Source organism: Pteropus vampyrus, unplaced genomic scaffold, assembly GCF_000151845.1.
Source record: "Pteropus vampyrus isolate Shadow unplaced genomic scaffold, Pvam_2.0 Scaffold3, whole genome shotgun sequence".
Taxonomy (NCBI): domain Eukaryota; kingdom Metazoa; phylum Chordata; class Mammalia; order Chiroptera; family Pteropodidae; genus Pteropus; species Pteropus vampyrus.
Genome location: NW_011888784.1, coordinates 21380952 through 21400450, shown reverse-complemented (window position 1 = coordinate 21400450; position 19499 = coordinate 21380952).

Genomic DNA, 19499 nt, shown 5'->3' with positions numbered 1-19499 from the left:
TATGTTCTCTAAGCAACATAAATATTTTTGTAACTATACATGGACATATGTTTAACATTTTGTAATTTCATACTTAGGCATAAAAATTATATCCAGTTCTATGTTGACAAAGTCCTTGAGATGAACTTAATACTACATCTAATTGATATAAGTACAATTATTTCAGTTAGGCATTATCCTATACTTTTTATAAAATGAGTGAGGAATGCCCGTTAAACAAGGTAAAATTTTTAGTGCCATATTTCAAAGATGTGTTATTTTTCTGAATTTCCGCTTTAGCCTATGATTTCACTTATCATATTAACCTTATGATACCCCAGTGAAGGGAAAAGGACACATCACAAGATTTCTCTTTCAAGTTATAAACTTCCTTGCACTCTAAATCACAAAATTTATCTCCCATTTATTTGAACTTCAGGAGCATATTTGCAAATCCTAATAATATATCACCTCACCTGATAGTACCCAGTTTTTCTTTATTCATATTGTTATTACACAGAACAATCTTCTGTATTTAAATTTGCTGAATAGTACCATCACTGATATTTTACAATGATTTGATTTAAAATCTGCTGTACAATGATTTGAAAAAAACATATATATGTTTATATACAAATACTCTCATATTCCTCTTGAGAATTGAAAAGTGAGTACTTAGAGATCTCTGTTTATGAACTAGATGGGAGAATATGTGCGGTGTCTGTGATAATATTCAGTGTGGTCTTGTGATATTTCCATCTTTTCATTTACCATTTTAGCAACCCTCAACCTGTCTTCAAGATCTGTCCTGCAATCTTTCTTTGCTCATTCTGCACTCTTACCTTGGGTGAACTTGTTTAGTCCTGTAATTTAAAAATCATCACTCCATCAATAATTTTATATTTACTCCTGATCTCTGCTCTGAACTATAGCCTTGGAGAGCAAACAACTAACTTGACTTCTCCACCATGATATTTCTTATGCATCATCAACCTGTTTCCTTCTGGTCTTCTCTATCTCAGTAAGTTACAATCATATATCCTATTGCTGAAGTCAGAAATATTTCCTGCATCTCCCACATCCCATCCATCAGCAAATTTACTAGTTTAACTTTAAAGTATATCACATCTGACTATTTCCTCTTTCTTCTTGGCAACTTTCCTAATCCAGGTCACTATAATCTCTCATTTGAAGTATTTACCTTCAAAGGAGACTGAATCTGACTACTTTTCAGTCCTACCCTAGACACTAGAATAACCTCCTAGCTGTATACTGGCTTCCATTCTTGCTTCCATATGATCTGTATTTATTTAAGTCTGAGTAACTCAGCCTCTTCCTAACTCTGTCCTCATCCCTTGCCTTCTTTGATTGCTCTAGTCATTCCAGTTTGTTTCTGTTCATTGAACACACCAAGTTCTTTGCTAATTTGGATCCTTGGCAAATGATATTTCTCTCTGTTGATTTTTAATTAGCATAATATTTCTTATTCTTTAGGTGTCCACACAAACATTATCTCCTCTGAAACACCTTTCCTCATCATTATCTCTAAAGTAGGCCTCTTCCCACCCTCCTCTAGCCTGTTGAGTTGCTATGTTATATTACTGTTCTGAATTTCTTCCATTTGACTTTCCAGATCCACTCTTAGTTTCTCCACCTGGTCTTTTCAGAGAGGCTTGCATTTATAGAATTATCACTACGCCTCTATTGCCCTTTGGGATCTCATTGGCTTTAGCTTGTAAGCACCTCTCGTGGGAAGTCAGAGTGAAAAGTGAAAGTAAAGCCGGGAAGGTATAACTACCTCCCGACTTGGGACTGATTTCCTTGTACTGATTGGGTCCTTAACACAAGATCACTAGTTCTGAGTGCTGGGCAACTTTACACAACCTGCTTCTTTTGTCATTTGCAGTAAACTACCATTCCCCCACACCCCAACTTCTTATCTCTTTAGGCCTAGGAGTGGTAATAATTCACCACTGAACCACTTGTCATTCTACTAAGCTCAAATCTTTGTGAGTAGTCCTTTTTTGGGGGAACAAAACAAGTGTGCAAGCAAACAAACGTATTATTTTATTTGGATTATTCTAGTGTGAGTCTGCTTATCTGAATATGTTGTCGGTATTTTCATGGGGCCCTATTATTTTCTTGATTTCTATAATAACATTAACATAATAACATGAAATAACATTTTTCATTTATTGGTTTACTGTTTACTGCGCCTCTGCTTACTAGAAGATAAATTCTATGAGGGCAAGAAACTTCTTTTTTATTGTTCAATGCTATTTTTGTCTGCTTCTATAATAGTGCCCAGTATAAAGCAGATGCCAAATAAATATTTTTGAATAAACGACTGAAGTACCAAAATTAGATAGAATAATTAGTATGTTGACATATAAAGTCTAAGTGGAAAAATTAAGGTTAAAATGAAAGACATTATATCCAACAGATTTTATTTTATCTTCTTTGAGCATTTTAGTGTAGAGAGATATTCCAGTGACTTTAGACTTATACATCCATACAGTTGGGACTAATTTTAATAATATAGAAAATAAAATCAGATATTTAAATTTTTGTGATGCCAAAGAACTAAGTGATTTAAAAGATTAATATTTAGCAACAAATTTTAATTTTATGTGTATTTTAGAATTTATAAGCACATAATTTAAGTATATGTGATTTCTAGCCAAATCCTTTGTCCTCTGTGACCATAGTAACTCAAACCAATTGACCAGGTCACTTTTAGCAGAATAATCCAATAAAAGATTGCTCACATACATAGTTGTGACTTACTAGAAATGAGGGTTATCGCAAACAGTAAGTGACAGGAAGTGACTAAAAAAATAGAGAAATTCAGTGAGAAGATCTACTGAGTCTCCTTATTTTTAATCTTTTTTGGTGTATTACCAGAGCAAAGAGTTTTCTGACAAGTGATATACTTTATATCCTCTGACTGTCAGCCTAATCCTTAGGGAGAGCCTGAGCTTTTCAGTAGATCAAAGCTATGCCTTCCACACTCTGGCTGCTGAACCCAAGACAGAAAAGTGGCTAACATGGGGAGATAGTGCAGAATTTTCAGGACTGCTGACAGTGAGGAAGTTAGACATGAGAGCAGAGAATCTTGTTATGAGAATAAGGGGGTCAGTTCCTCATTGTCCACCTTCATGACCTAAAACTTTCTTTGTTAAATTAGAAGATTAAATTCCCACACCTTGAATTATAAGTATCATATTCCATCCAACAAGTGTCCCTTCATTTCAAGATAATTATATTTCTTCATTTAAATATGAAAATAATTAAATAGTGTTTCATATTTTCCAAGAATTAAAGGGATTTCTTTTGTTTCTAGACAAATCTATTGCATTAAATGCATATTTATTGACATAAAAAGTTACTTTTGATACTTTCTTCATTTAGAAAAATAGGCTATAAAATAAGAAGTATACTCAATTTCTATAATATATATAATTTCAACTTGTATAATATGTACAATTTGCATTAAAATATATAACATATTTATATGTAATATAATTATAGATATTTTATTTTTTACTATTTTTGCTCATTTATAATGTCTAATTTTTTTACTATATTTTATGTGTTATATATTTAATATGTCACATGACCTGTGTTATTTGTTACATACTATATAATGTATTTTATATACATAAAACATAAATCTAACAGATATAATTTTCTTGACACTATTACATATTATATATAATAAGGAAAACACCTAATTATAATTAGATGGTTAAGGCAGATAAAACCTTCTTGAGGGAGCCTTGGGGTTATTTGAAGGTAATGGAAATCTCAGTGATTAGGACTCTAAGTCTAGATTCAAGGCTGAGTCTGAGAGCTGGAAAACCCTTTCCAAAGGTCGGTTTCACAGTATCTAGTCAGCAGCTAAAAATGCAGTCTTCTGTAAAATCCTGTGTGTAGTTGAAGCCAGGCGTATCCTTGTCAGCTTACATTCTTGTGTGTTGGAAGTATCCTCTGGAGACACATCATCATTTCCAAATCAATTTTAATTCCTAACTTAAAGGTAAATATGTCATATCTCTGTCATTTTCCTCAGAAAACACAGGGTTCTAACAGGCAACTTAATTTTTTTTTTTTAGAAAAAGAAGGTACATGCTATATATAGTATTCCTAACATAAGTAAAAGTTAAGCGTAATCTATTATATGCTGAATTTCTAGCAGTTTAATTTTCTGTAAAGTGGTTTAACATAGTTTCAAACAATGGAAATACTACAAATTCAATTCAATTTAGTCTCAGGCTGTTTTTCTTCTGTACAACAATTGAACATGTGGTATTTCTAAGTCTGAAATTAAATTTATTTTTTTTCCTATGCTCTAGTTACTCTCTAATGTACCTGAACTGAAATAGAAACAACACCTCTGCCATTATTTTGTTATTATGTGAAAGCACCTATGGCATACTTTTAAAATACCTCCTGTCAATATTAATTAAATATTCTTTCTTTCTGATAGATCTCAGACAATATCAGATTAGTAAATGAGCCCAGAATGCCTGATTCTCAGTGATTAAGTTATATCTTTAACAATGTTTTGAGGAAGTGAGAGTGGAACAGAATGATGGAGATGGTGGTATATCATGCCTTAATTTCGTTCAATTTAGTGAACAAGGCCTATTGTGCTTTTGGCTTTAAGTTAAGTAATGGGAATATATAAATATAAAAAGAATATTCTCCTTAGATTTAAAGCCTTGAAATTTATCAAAAGACACAGAATTTAATCATAAGGAATTTAGTGATATACTAAAACAGGGTTGTTGCAAAGTGGCATAGACATGATGATAAGGTGGCACCTAACTACACTTGAGCTAAAAGATATTTGAGCTAAATTTTTAGAAGAGACTTTTGAGCAAGCTTAGAAGGACAGGCTGAAAATGCCTAAAAACTCTGGAGAGTTGTGGGAGGTAGAAGTGCATTTCAGATATTTCGAAACATCTATCCCCAAAGCCTAATTAGCACCATTCTTCAGGATGTACAGCAAAATATTGTCTGCTATCCTCTTTTTGAGATCCCCTATAGAACTCTGAGACAAGAGCAAAAATCACATTTACAAACTTATAAAAGGAGTGCTGTGAAAGTTAGACTTTGCCACTGTTTATAGCCAAAAATTCATCTTTGAGCAGAAGCACTAGAAGAGAGATATGCCAACCAGTCTTTCTCTGCCTCTTTAGTCTCAACTTTCAACTTTACCTTCTTCTAATTGTAAGCAATGATTTCTGTTTAAACAAATGATAATTTATTTCTCTTTATATATATTTAATTAATTAATTAATTAATTAAATGTATTGAGGTGACATTGGTTAATGAAATTATATAGGTATCAAGTGTATAATTCAATAATACATCATCTATATATTGCATTGTGTGTTAACCTCCCAAAGTTAAATTTCCTTCTGTCATCATATATTTGACCCCTTTTACCCTTATCCTTCTTCCTCACTTCTCCCGTTCTATCTGTCCATGTCCATGAGTCTCTGTTTGTCGTTTGTTTCTTGCTTTCAGTTTTATATCCCACATACGTGTGAAATCGCATGGTTCTCAACATTTTCTGTCTGACTTATTTTGCTTAGCATGATAATCTCAAGATTTATTCATGTCACAAATGGCAGTATTTCATCTTCTTTATGTCTGAGCAATATTCCGTTGTCTATATGTATTACCTCTTCTTTACCCAATCATCTATCGAAGGACACTCAGTTATTTCTATGTCTTAGCCGCCATGATTAATGCTGCAGTGAACACTGGGGTGCATATATCTTTACAGATAAAGCTCTAAATTTTGAGGGTGGACACTCAGAAGAGGGATTGCTGGATCATGTGATAATTCTATTCTTTATTTTTTATTGAACCTCCGTACTGTTTTCCATAGTGGCTGTACCAGTTTACATTCTCACCAGCAGTGTCTGAGGGTTCCTTTTTCTCCACAACCTCTCACAACACTTGTTATTACCTGTGTTATTGATAATAGCTGTTCTTAGTGGTGTGGGGTGGTATCTCATTGTGGTTTTGACTTGCATTTCCTTAATACAGTGAAGTTGAGTATCTCTTTATATGTCTATTGGCTATCTTTGTGCCTTCTTGGGAGAAGTGTTTGTTCAGGTCCTCTGCCCACTTTTTAATTGGATTGTTTGTTTTTTTATTCTTGTGTTGTATGAGTTTCTTATATATTTAGGATATTAAGCCCCTTATTGGAGGTGTTGTTTGCAAACGTCTTCTCAGCTGCCTTTGTCTTGTTGATGGTTTTTTTTGTTGTTGTGCAGAAGCTTTTTAGTTTAATATAGTCCCATTCATTTATGTTTGCTATTACTTCCTTTGCCTTTAAAATCGAATTTAGAAAATCCTCCCTAATTCCAAAGTCCTTGAGTTTAGTACCTATGTTTTCTTCTATGCAATTTATTGTGTCAGGTCTTATATTTAGGTCTTTGATCTGTTTTGAGTTAATTTTGGTATATGGTGACAGATAGCAGTCTTGTTTCATTCTTTTGCATGTGGCTTTCCAATTTTCCCAGCACCATTTATTAAAGAGATTTTCTTTTCTCTATTGTATATTTTTGGCTCCTTTGTTGAAAATTATTTGCCCATATATAGGGAGGTTTAAAGCTAATATTTGAGATTGTATTTATTTTTTAACTTAAAGATTTATAGTAACTAAAATAAGGATATGCTTTGCAAAAAAAAAAAAAAATGAAAGCACCCAATATTATTTTAATAGAATCAAATTGAAATCTAAAAAAATGAAAGGAGAGAGGAAACAAGTGTATAGTTTTGATGCATTTATATTTTCTAGATATTTTTGAATGTTGCATAAAGATAAAGATGTATAAAACATAAAGAGAGGTTGGCAAATTTTTTAATGCCTTTGCATACGTGTGTGTCCTCGTGCACATATGTGTATAGGTTCTTCAAAATAATCTTAAAAATAGTCATGATCCATAATTAAGTGTACTCTGAAAAAAGTAAAATAAGTTACAATTTGTAAGTGGAATTTTCAAATAGCTTAAAATAGTAAAGAGAAATTTAACATTTGTATTTGCTACTTGACAACATTGGCAGTGTTTGTATAATCATTAAAATCATTATACTTTTTCAGGAGTCCTTTAACAGTCTTACTTTTATTTACCATGGATTCAATGATATGACTAAGGAAAATAGAATTGATATAACCTCTCCTATATAGGTTTGTGTTTTTGAGTGCCAGCTAGTGACACTGTGATGATACATAGCACTAATAATTGATTAAAGTGACTTCTCTCCTCACCCCAGTGCTCACTGATATGTGACACTTAGCAATATGTTATTAAAGCCCCATTGTACCTATGATGCACTAGGACAGAATGTCACTAGAGAGTACTTTCTTGAGTGATATATTTCTCCTTCACAGGGTCATGAAAGTCTAAGTATGCACATTCAAAGCCAGTCCATGTACCTATTTAAAGAGTAAAATCAACTTTAAAAAAATCTTAATATTTCAAAGATTGCAATGGGCGTATTATGGCTGGAAGCCCAGGCATTCCAAGTTCATAAATAATGCATTCTGGTTACATTGTGTATCTATGAATAGGAGAGCTTTCCTCCTGAGAAAAGAAACTTATGGTAAAAGGCAGACACTCTGAAGGATGATTTACAAAATGAAGTGTGATTATAGGCCTGGAGATTTATGGAGAAAGTTCATATGAAGTGTAAAAGAAAAAATAAAAAAAGTTCCATTAGACTATAGAATCACCAAGGAAATAGAAATGGGAAAGCCTGAGATTTTAATCCCATATATTCAAATGACTATGAACAGCTCAGGAAAAATGAGGACAAATGAGTTTTGGGGTCCTGTCTGGTATCCAAAGACAGGGAAATAGGTAATATTTGTCTACACAGTAAAATGGTGTTAGACCTACTCCAGAGGACTTGCCAAAAAGTAGACTAAATAGATCATTTAAATATCTATCTTTATCAGCTCCTCAGTTTGCAATGTAAGGAGCTAAGGCTAAATACTCCTATAAAATAGATAATGGGATTTATAAAATCCCTCCTCCATCTGTATGTAGCATGTAACGAGAAAAAAATGATTAACCAAAAATTTTCTTATCTTAAATATCAAAATTCTTCCAAATCTTTGGCCCATGCTAAAACATAGGAATAAGGAGCCAAAACCAATGACTTATTTAGATATATTGCTATCATTGCATGTTTTAAAATTAGCTCCATGTTAGCTAAGTATATATCAAAGATTCAATTACATGTCAACACCTCCAAAGAGACAGAAGGAATTGATACTGGAGTCTCTAAAACTCCATCTTTGCACATTTGTTTTTGTTTCATAGTTTCGTATTTTCAGAAAAAGCCCCTAGGTGACCATTAACCCCAATAATATTTCATTAAATGAGGAACATATTCTTTAAGGTACAGGCAAGTAGAGGAGAAGGAAAAATGTGTGTGAGTGTATGTATATAATGTGTGTTTAGTTTTTTATTTAAAACAACAGTATGCTTTTTTTTGGTTACAATAGTAAAATAGTGATTTTGTTTTTTTGTTTTTTTCTTTTAAAGATTAGATTAAATTTCCTTCTTTCTTTTTCTCTATTTAACTCCAGTCCTAAACCTGTACTCGTAAATCAAGTGATAGCAACTTTGGCTCAAATATAGAACAAAGTAAATTCTAGCAAAAAGACCGAATTCAAACGATTTGAAGCTAGTTGTCCAGTTGTCTCAAGTTAATGTCTGTTGTTTTAATGAAGAAGTAATCAGACTATCAAAATGTGAACCTTTAAGAAAGCTGCTCAGATTGAGTAAAAACAATTTGGGACAAGCTTCATTTGTTGCATCTGCAATGGGAATTCAGAATGAATAAAGTAATAGCAGCAATTCAAATATATAGAATTATCTAATATTGATCATTGTGTTTACTGGCATATTCAGCACATACCCTTTCTGTCTAACTCATATACACCTACTCTTTCTTTATATGTGCTGAGTTAACAAGTCATCATTATCAGGATGTTCTCAGGAAAACAAATATACATGTATGTCGTTTTTATCTCTTGTTAACTTCTACTTTCAGTTAATTCTTCTTATGTAGACTGCTGCATATAAAAGAGACACAGTAATATGTGATCATCATTTGCAAACCAAAAAACTAAATTACAACATCTTGGAAATGGAGGAGACCTAGTTTTTGCCTTCAAGAAACTCCAATTCTGGCATAATCACCATTTGTTTATTTACACATCTACTCTTTCAAAAAACAGTTGTTAAGTTTTTACTGTGTGCTAGTCATTTTACTATTCAAGATCTCTTTCCATACCACCAAACTAGGTAGCATTTATACAGCATTCTTAAGTGTTTATCAAACGTTTACTGAAAGAACATTCTGCAGAATTCAGAGAAAATTTCCTATGCTCCTAAACACACTGTAAGGTTGTTGGTAATGATTTAATCCTTAGTGACACTGACTATTGTCTTCAGGAAATGCTAAGAACTATTCTAAACCAGCACATTTTAAAAAACATGTTTGAATTCATTTTACTTATAAAAATTCTATTTTTCGTAAGAATGAACTGAATAAATGGCTAGAAAAGAGTAAGAGAAGCTAGCTGCTTTAGTCTTTGACTCCTTTATTCCCTAGCTGTGTGGAGTTAAAAATGAATGAAATCTGTCTGGATCTTAGTTTTTTAGCTGTGCAATGGACAAACATAATCATTAAAGACCAAAGAAAAATATAATTTTATTTTTATTAAATAACGAACCAATCTTTTTTCTATAGTCTCATCATTTACTTATATCCACACTCTACTTTTGTATTAGTAATATTTCTATATCAAAAATACTATTAATATTTAAATTTTATAATAAGTACATTAGACTACTTTGTGTTTGCATGTTTTGTGCACTTGGCTATTAGACATTAATCTTTAGAGATATGTAATTGTGCTGGGTAATCTTCATGTTGTAATCAGTTTGCTACCATTTGCCTTTCTCTCAACTTGAAGTAGTCTACTATAAAGTAGTAGTAAATATTTATGAATATTGTTCTCTTTCAAAATAATTGGAAAACATATCGACTTCCTTCAGATTTTATTAGTCCTGCAGATTTAACTTATTTTTAAGTGAAATGTCTACTGATATAGTTAGTAAATGTCATATCTTTAACAGTAGAACTGTTAGGGGGAGGGTTGGATTAATAAGAATACTTAATATTTTTAATTCCATGTCATACAATGTAGTTATATAAAGACACATATTTTATATTTGTATAATCGAGGCCTAAATTGAAAAATAGATTAAATACAGTGATCTCTGCTAAGCCTCTAATGATAAACTCACACACAAAAATTGTCCTTGGAAAATACATTTCATTGATTTATGCTATTTGCATGTCAACATTTTCCTATTAGAGTTTGTGTTTATTTTATTCCTAAAACATTATATCCTAATTTCCTGTTCTGTATTTTCTGTCATTTTATAATAACCTTAGTTAAGGTTTCAATTATTTTAATGTTTCACTCTATAGATATTTTATTTGCTTCCTTCTGGGATCAATATAATTATTCATACTGTAATGTAAATGAAGTGTGAGGAAGATATACGCTTTTAGGAATGAATGATAGAATGAATGAATTGATTTAAATGGGTAGGACTAATTATTAGAGGACAAAGAGGTTCATCTGAGTTTAAATAATGCATATCATAATAATGGTTGTGATGATGATAAAATAGCAAAAGAAAATTATTGTTTAATATTTATACTTAGGAGAAATAATTTCTTCTGTTGGGATTTTTTGTGGTTCAGTGTAGTATTGCTCCAACTGAGACATATGGACTGACATGGGATATTCTTTGAGTTCCACAAATTATTTGCAAGAATTTAAATTTTGTGTTTTTCTTTTTTATGATATTCTTAAAAATAATACTAACATTCTGTTTTATAATTTATGCTATATAACTGTAGTGCTACATATTTATATGCCTGAATCTGTGTTATCAATCACATTTGTGTTAAGTAAAGGTCACACAATATTGTATATTATTAGCGAAAATTTTCATTGACCAAACTCTAGCCAGGCTCCTATGAGCCCTCTTCTCAACTAGGCTTCAACCTTGGCCATGTAAAAAAAGGCATGAACAAATACTAACAGTTTCTAAAAATAACAGGCCGCTTTCCTAGGATGACCCTAGCTCCATTAAAATGTTTGACTGAGAAAACTCAAGGCTGCCAAAAAAATCTGTTTGCTTTAGCCAGCACCTAAGGATAGGGCCTCTGCCTCCCAATCTCTGTGGGAAGGGAGGAGCCTAATTTTGATAAACACCAATTAGCAAATCCAGATGGGTTTTACTGGACCAACCTGCCTCTCTTCCCTCTTTGTGAAATTTTTCAGTTCCCTGACTCTATTGAGCTTTCTATCATCACTACCTTCTCCATTTCTTCATTCTTCCCTTAAAATGCCAGTCACCTCTGTACAAATTGAAGTTCAGTTTAGTTCTCACTGGCGTCTTTTCTTTATTGTAATAATATATTGCTAATTAATATGTGTCCTTACCACTTTAACTACTATAGATATCTGGCTTTGTTTATCTTTGACAGTATCCAAACAAAGAATTTGAGGAATTATTTTGTCACAGAGCATACTTTAGTGTAGGAAGTCAAATAAAAATAGTGATGTGTAGAATATTGAATTAATAATCCTTGTCTTTAAAGTTATTAAATGGCACATCCTAAACGTAGCAATAGTTGTCTCTTAAGAGGATTTGGTTAACTATGAAGCCTTAAGATTATTAATTGCATATTCTACAAAGCGGTTGTATACATTCTCTGCAATAGAATGATTGAAGTCAAAATAGAAAAATAGAAAAAATATACTACAGGAAAAAAGATGAGTTATACCACAGGACCAAGCACAACATCAATCTGTCCTAAACCCCAAGTCAGTGACCCATTTCTAAAATGAAAAAAAGTCATCTATCCTGCTAAATTAATACAGTTAATTAGAATTATAGTGCTGTGGCAATTTTTTGTTTTTGTTAATTTGTACATTTGGGGGCACTCATAGTTGTATAATCACCTGAAACGATGTTTATAATTATTCTACATTTGTTCATAAATAAAAATAATAAGCCATCATTTGTGGAGTTACTCAATTATATGTGTATATGTGTGTGTATACACACACACACACAACAACAATGATTGGGAGGAAAAATTAATAGAAAATCATTATTATAAATACATTGTAGAATATATAAACACATCTATCTATCTATTAATTAATTAATTAATTAATTTAAATTCCTTGTATTTCTTTGTTTCTCAGAACCATCTTGTGAAGTGATTCTCTGTTTTTACAATTTCTTTGTTATCCCTGAAACAAATGGGCTAAGTTGGTAAAATGCAACTGGCATCTGCTTCCCATGTACAAAGGTGCTATTGGTAGAAAAATCTTTTAAACTTATTTTAAAAGGCTAAAGGCAAACACACAGCAAATATTCCTGTGGGAAATGTGGAATATCAGCCCTTATGCATGAGTCTGTTTTACAAACTCCATGGTTTATTGAGTGAAAACATTATTTACAAAAATATCCAAGGGTAAAGAAAGTGTCTTATCTTCCTAATTTTTAGGCTTGTTATTTCTCACAATTGTGGATTTCTTGAACTTTGTGATAGGAGAGCTATAAAAAAGAAAAGTATGCCTTCAGGAAATTACACTACTTACTAACCATTAAGCTAGTTCCAGCTCCTGACAAAGATGCTCAGCTGTTAGCTAAGGAAGCTTCCCCTGAGTTTGCCACTGATGGTAATGTATTTTTCTTTGCTAAGTAAACGTGTCTTCCATCATATTTCAGAATTCTAGATGATAACTCTAGCTTATAAACACACAAGAAAATAATTACAGCCGATTAACTGCAAAGAGTACTTATTTCAAAGATAGCATTTTCCAGTTGACAAATGCTCCCAAGAGCTTTTCCTTTAGTACATGGCATTTCAATTTGTGGTTTCATGGATGAAATAGAATTCACTACTATCTGTTAACATAGTTAACATCTATAATTTTGCCTTGCTATCTTTATGGAGAATATAGATTCATGTCAGCAATAGTTTCTCTAAGATCTAATACTGTAAAGGCTTCTGATAGCTCTCAGTTATGAAACATCAAGCATTATTTTATATAGCTATATAACAGTGAAGCACTTAGTTCTTAATCTGGTAAAAGAAAAGAAAACAAAACAAAACAAAAATGTTTTATAGCTGCACTAATGCTATGATAATTATTTGCATTTACAGACATGGTTGTGATGACAAATTAATGCCTCTTCTGAAACACATCTCTCTATTCCTTTATTTCCCTAACTAGTGTGATATGGGTGAGGATTTTTAAAATATATCTGAGAATTTATGCTTCTTCTCAACTTTGGTGGAATAATATTTCTCTCAACTTTGGTGGAATAGAAATAAGGCAGATAGTATTGTTGAGTGTCTTCAGCTGGTTATGGTAACAGTTGGTTTCAGGGATTAATTTTGACAGAACAAAATGAAGGAAAAAATGGGTGAGTTGCTGCTTATTTTAGGCAAAGATGTCTAATTCTAAAGAAGGTGGAAATGGCATGCAAAGAAGACTTAAAAAGTAAGCTAAGATGGCAAGAACAAAACTTATTTTAGACACAGAAAGGAGATATGTTGACCCATTATCATAGGGATTCTTATATAATCGCTAAGTTAAAACTCCATAAAGTAAAGGGTAATTTCTATTTTTTTAACTTTTATATAATAGAATATATGATGGAAAAAGTCATTATAAGAATATGGAGAATCATGCAGAGACTAATATTCCTTCAAACAATGTAGGCTCACCAGAAAAACATTCCATCCAACCTTATCTGACCTCAATTCCTTATGAGATAAATGAGATTGCCCCTGATTCTTTGTCTAGTAGAGAAATTGGTGACTCCTCATTGGAGGAAGAAGATCTTATCTGGATCCTCTGTGATCTTTTTATACAGCTTATTTATAAAAAGTCAAAACAACACAATTAACAAACATGACTAATTGCAGGACTGGATATATAATTCGTGGGGTCCAGTGCAAGATAAAAATTTAGGACTCATTGCTCAAAGTGACTAAGAATTTCAAGATGGTGATAGCAGATTATTAAACTAAGTGTGAGACCATTCTAAGTATTGGGGGCCCATGTTCTCTACACCCATAGAACTGGTCAGTTTAGATAGAGAGATGATAGATAGTTAGATGATAGGTAATATCAGCAGTGCATATTATTTTCTAGTACATATAGAATAATGAATCATGGGTCATCAATAAATATTAAAAAGTAAAGTCATTCAAAGTATATTCTATAACTACTATAGAATTAAGACAGAAAACAACACTAGAGTATATCCAAAAAACATTTAACCACTTAGAAATTAAGCAGTGTACTTCTAAATAATCAGCAGGATAAAGAAGGTACACAGGGAAATAAAAATCCTATTGAACTGAACGATAATACATATGTGACATGGAAGAACTCACGGGATACAGCTAAATCAAACTTAATATGAAAATATATAACCTTAAATTAATAAATTGAAAATAGATATAAGGGGAAGCTGAAAATCAATGATTTAATTTTATGTCTTAAGAGTGTAGAAAAAGAATAGCAAATCAAAGCCTCAAAATAAGAAAATAATAAAAAATGAGTAGAAATTAATGAAATAGAAAAAAGGCATTAATTAGATAACATCAAACAAGACCTAAGTTCATTATTTTAGATGATTAATAAAATTGATAAACCACCAGTAAGATTGATCAGTAAAAATGGAGGAAATGTAAATTACCATTGCCAGAAATGAAGACATCACTATAGACAGTCTCGGTCCTCTTGGCTAGGAATACTGAGGCACTCAACCAGGCTGTATTACTTCTAATAAGCCCCACAGACATTGGGTTTCAGGGCCAGTGTTGTGGCTGGGACAGACCTCTTGGTTCTTATGATCACAGGATGCACTTCAGCAAAAAGCCATTAGGGGACTTTGAGGAACAAGATTCATCACTCACAGGTCCTAGAGAGTGCATGGCATGCTGGTAGGCCACCCAATGAGAGAGAGAGAGAGAGACAGACGGACAGACAGACTGGGGTTCCACCTTTATTAAGGTCCAAGAGTGGGATATCTGGGATTTCATGGGTTCCCTCGTCATTAGCTAATTTGAAGCATAAGAATGAAAATTAGGGCATGAGATAGTAGAGGCAGGATCACTCAAGTGGTCAGTTATCTAGGTTGCCCAGATTTTCTGAAAGGGAAAACTTTGTGGGTGAGGGAGGCCTAGTTCTTTATCTGGTTGTTTTGCTAGTAGCTGTGTCATACAGCTAGCGATATGTTTATTAAAATTGATATCTTTTGAAATGGATGCCTCAGCAACTAAAAGCTTAATATCAGGCACTTAAACTACAGAATTCTGCATACATTAAAAAGATAACATTATGAACAATTTTCTGACAATCATTTTAAGTATTTAGATAGGGCAAATACCTTTGGGAGGAAAACAACAAAATTTACAGAAGAAGAGATATGAAATCTAAACAGTCCAACATCCATTAAAGAAAAATAATCTATTATTAAAATTCTTTCCACGAAGGAAACTCTAGGTACATATTATTTCACTAATAAAATCTACCAAACATGTAAGTAAAATATAACAGTAATATTACATTGAATAGAAAACTAAAAAGAAACAGTTCATAATGGACAGTGAGTGATTATGATGTGCTGATGTAGGTTCATCTATTGCAACAAATGCACTGCTTTGCTGGGGGATGTTGATGGCGGCAAAGGCCATCTATGTCTGCCGGCCCAAGGTATATATGAAAGTTCTATTTTCTTCTGTTTGATTTTGCTGTGAACCTAAAACTGCTCTTAATTTTTTTTTATTAAAGAATGTATCACGTTCCCTGACAAATAATTTCCAGGAGAGTGATGATGATGATGATTTTCATTTGTATTTTTAAATAAATCGACTATTTAAATCTCCAAAACAATTTTTCAACAAGGCATTACACTATAGTATTAAGTTAATAATATAAAATATAAATAACAAATACAAATAAGTATATATTTATTTTTATAAATATAAATAAAATATAAATAAATAAATATAAATAATGTAAAATATGTAAAATAATATGAAATAGTCCATTGTTTTAGTCATGAAATTAGTCCTTTTCTCCAAATAGGTTTCAAAGAAAATTTATATTAATGACAAATTCATATAATTGTAGAAGTTGGTATATTTAGTTGCCCTTGACCCAGTGAATTCCAAATGCATAATTCTCTGGGGACATTCTCAGTCATCTAGAGTGATTATTAGTCATCACTCTGAATGGCATTGAGAATGCCCACTCAGGTTCGTGGCGGCATTACCTTCTATTCCTTTGTATTGTAAAACCTGGTGAAAAACAGCATAGGGGATCATATTGAAAACATAGCTTATCTTTCTAGTGCCATCATTAGCATCTGATTCCATTGTCACTGTACATATGTGTCAGAGAGAAAACATATAAAGTATTCTTCTTTTGATATAAAGTAGGAAGGGCCAAAATTGATGGCATTTCTTTCAAGAGTTCTTTAATTAAAGGGAAAAAAATGTTTCATTACATTAGACTATTGATCATATTGCATCTTTACCTTTAGTAATGAAATATGTGCATTGGTTTAAATTATTTCATTGATTTATATATTTAAAAGTAATAAATGCATACACTAGGGCATTTATAATAGATAACATTCATATAGAAAAATTAAAATCATTATTTATCACTGAGAAACAGCCAATATTACTATTTTATTTTATCCCAGTTTATTTTCTATTTTATGTATATTTTTGTTTATATGTATGTTTTGAGCAGGAAAATGATGTGATCTAATCTATGTTTTCAAATTAAGCCATCTAAATGAAAGGCAATAACAAAAGTGGAAGATTGTTGGTATAAGAATGCAGGCCAGGGAAGGATATCGAGAAGCTATCAGGAGGCCAGAAAGGGTTCACCCTTCTAGGTCTCACTGAGAGCCTGGTTCTGCTAAAACCTTGATTTCTGACCTCTAACATCCAGAACTATGAGACTTTTGCTGTTTTAAGCTATACAGTTTGTGGTATTTGTAATGCCACCCTTAGGAAAATAATACATCACCTACATGAATATCTAACTAATATTAAGATTTTTGGAAGGGACCAGGCTGAGAGGATCTTGAACACTGGACTGGTTTTAGTAAAAAGAAAAATTGACAGATGCAAATCAAGGTTATTCTGAGAGACAAAATTTAAGGAAGGGAGATCATCAGAAACAAAAATTGTACAATGTAAGCTCCAAAAACGTCTTAGTTTGGAATTTTCAATATAGGAAGATGTAGGAAGGAAAAGAATATTGGCCACCAACAATGTTCTGTGACTATTATGTTAGATACTTTCACATACATTATCTCATTTAGTCCTTGAAATTATCCTCCATTGTAGATACTTTTACTCCTAAATTATAGAAGAAACTCAAGGAGAATTCTACAACTTGAAGATTTACCAAGCTAATTAAATCCAGAACTCAACTTGGTACTCAAATCAATATCACCAAAAGTACCTATTTGTTACAATACCTTATTGAACTTTTTGTTTATTGTTGGTGGTGTTTGGTTTTATTGTTCTGTTTTTGTGTTTAATGTTTTTCAAAAACCATTATTAATCTGATTTAAGGAGATAGTACTTAAAAATACTTCTTTAGATACAAAATGAAACAAAGTTGATGTAACAAACTCGCTTCATAGGGATGCTTAAGAAGCCCCAATACGATATTTCAGATTTTATGTGAAAGAAGAACAAGGGAATAATTTGATATATTCTTCTAGCTTTAGGTTAAAATAAGAAACCTAAGGAGTTTTAATATGTTGTTTATTCTCAAATCTGTGCCAAAGTGGATTTTCTCCTATATATTTCTTAGCAGAGCTATCTACAGAATTTTAAAAGAACTGTAAAATAGAGATCACCACTGACAGTACTTTAAAAAAAAGCTGAACTGTGTTTCTTATTTATCATTTTAATAAGTCTGAGTTTCTGTACTTTTTCAAGATGACCATTTTGACAATAAAATTGTTTTCTCAAGCACTGTGTTGTTCAGTTGGCAAGCAAGCATTAGTTTGTCACATTATCCAATCTGGTACCACTTTTTAATCTGAAAATGTAAGGACATATTTCACACTTGAGGTCACAGAGAAAATATTTATTACTTATTGTTAGTTTATAAAAAAATACAATCGGCTCTAAGAAAGTGTTAAATGTACTTTAAAGAAACATCAGAACTCAAAATGTGTTAAAAATTTTCAATAAATTTTGACATAAATGCTGATATATGGATTCGTATTATCTGGCCATCCATACATAATATGTGTTAATTAATGCAATATAATATATAATACAAAAATTAAATAATACAATAATAAATAAAAAATTATTAAACCATGCCCAATGTGATGCTCTGAAAGGACTCATATTAGCCACATCTTTATCTAATTTGTATTAGTAAAGTTGAATTTTGGAAGATGTAATAATACACTAATTAAAGATGTATAAAATATTTGAGGAATAAAAACATATAGAAAATGTCTTTAACATGACAAATTATTAGTTGGAAATAACCAGAGAATAATTGAAATATACTGAAAAACTCTGAAGAAAACAAATTTAATGTAATTGCATAGTTAATAACAGAAATGCAATTATATAACAGTTTTTGATCAACAATTGCCCTTCGGATTAATTTCACAAACTAAATTGTTAGCATTTTGCTTATACAAGTCAGTGTGGTACTGTTATATTCAAATGGCCCATTTTGAAATAAGAAAATTGGTTTAAGAAATAAACGTTCCTTTATGTGGCTTAAGTCCAAATATTGGTAATGATGGAATCAAAAACCCATAAATGTTTTTAATTTTGGGAATATTTTACCAATCAGCATTACTGAAGTAAAAATTGCTAGGGTTAATATTAACCTTTGAAATACTTAAGAAAATCTAGCTCTGTAAAAGCTTCTAATGCAGCTTATCTATTTGCAAAAGGGATAATGCCACTGAAATATATAATCAGAACATGTTGGCTTAAAACTAAAATTCAAAGAGAGTCCTACTTTTGGTTCTCCACTACCATAACTATCTTCTTAGCTAACGTTTGTACAGAACTTAATGTTTTACAGTATGTATGACTTTGCCTAAATTATCACAATTGATATTCACAACAAAATGCTAATACATGCAGATCAGATGCTAATATCTTCCTTTTATAAACGAAGGACCTCTGTACCTATGTTGGTGTTGTCCTATATCATAAAACAGATAAATGATGAAGCTACAGTTTAACTCTGGTTTTCTGACTCCTAATAGCTTGTAATCCTTTTTTTTCTGCAAAATATCCCAAACGTAGAAATTGGAAAGCTTCATAAGTAAAATAAATGACAGAAATTTATGAAGATTAGG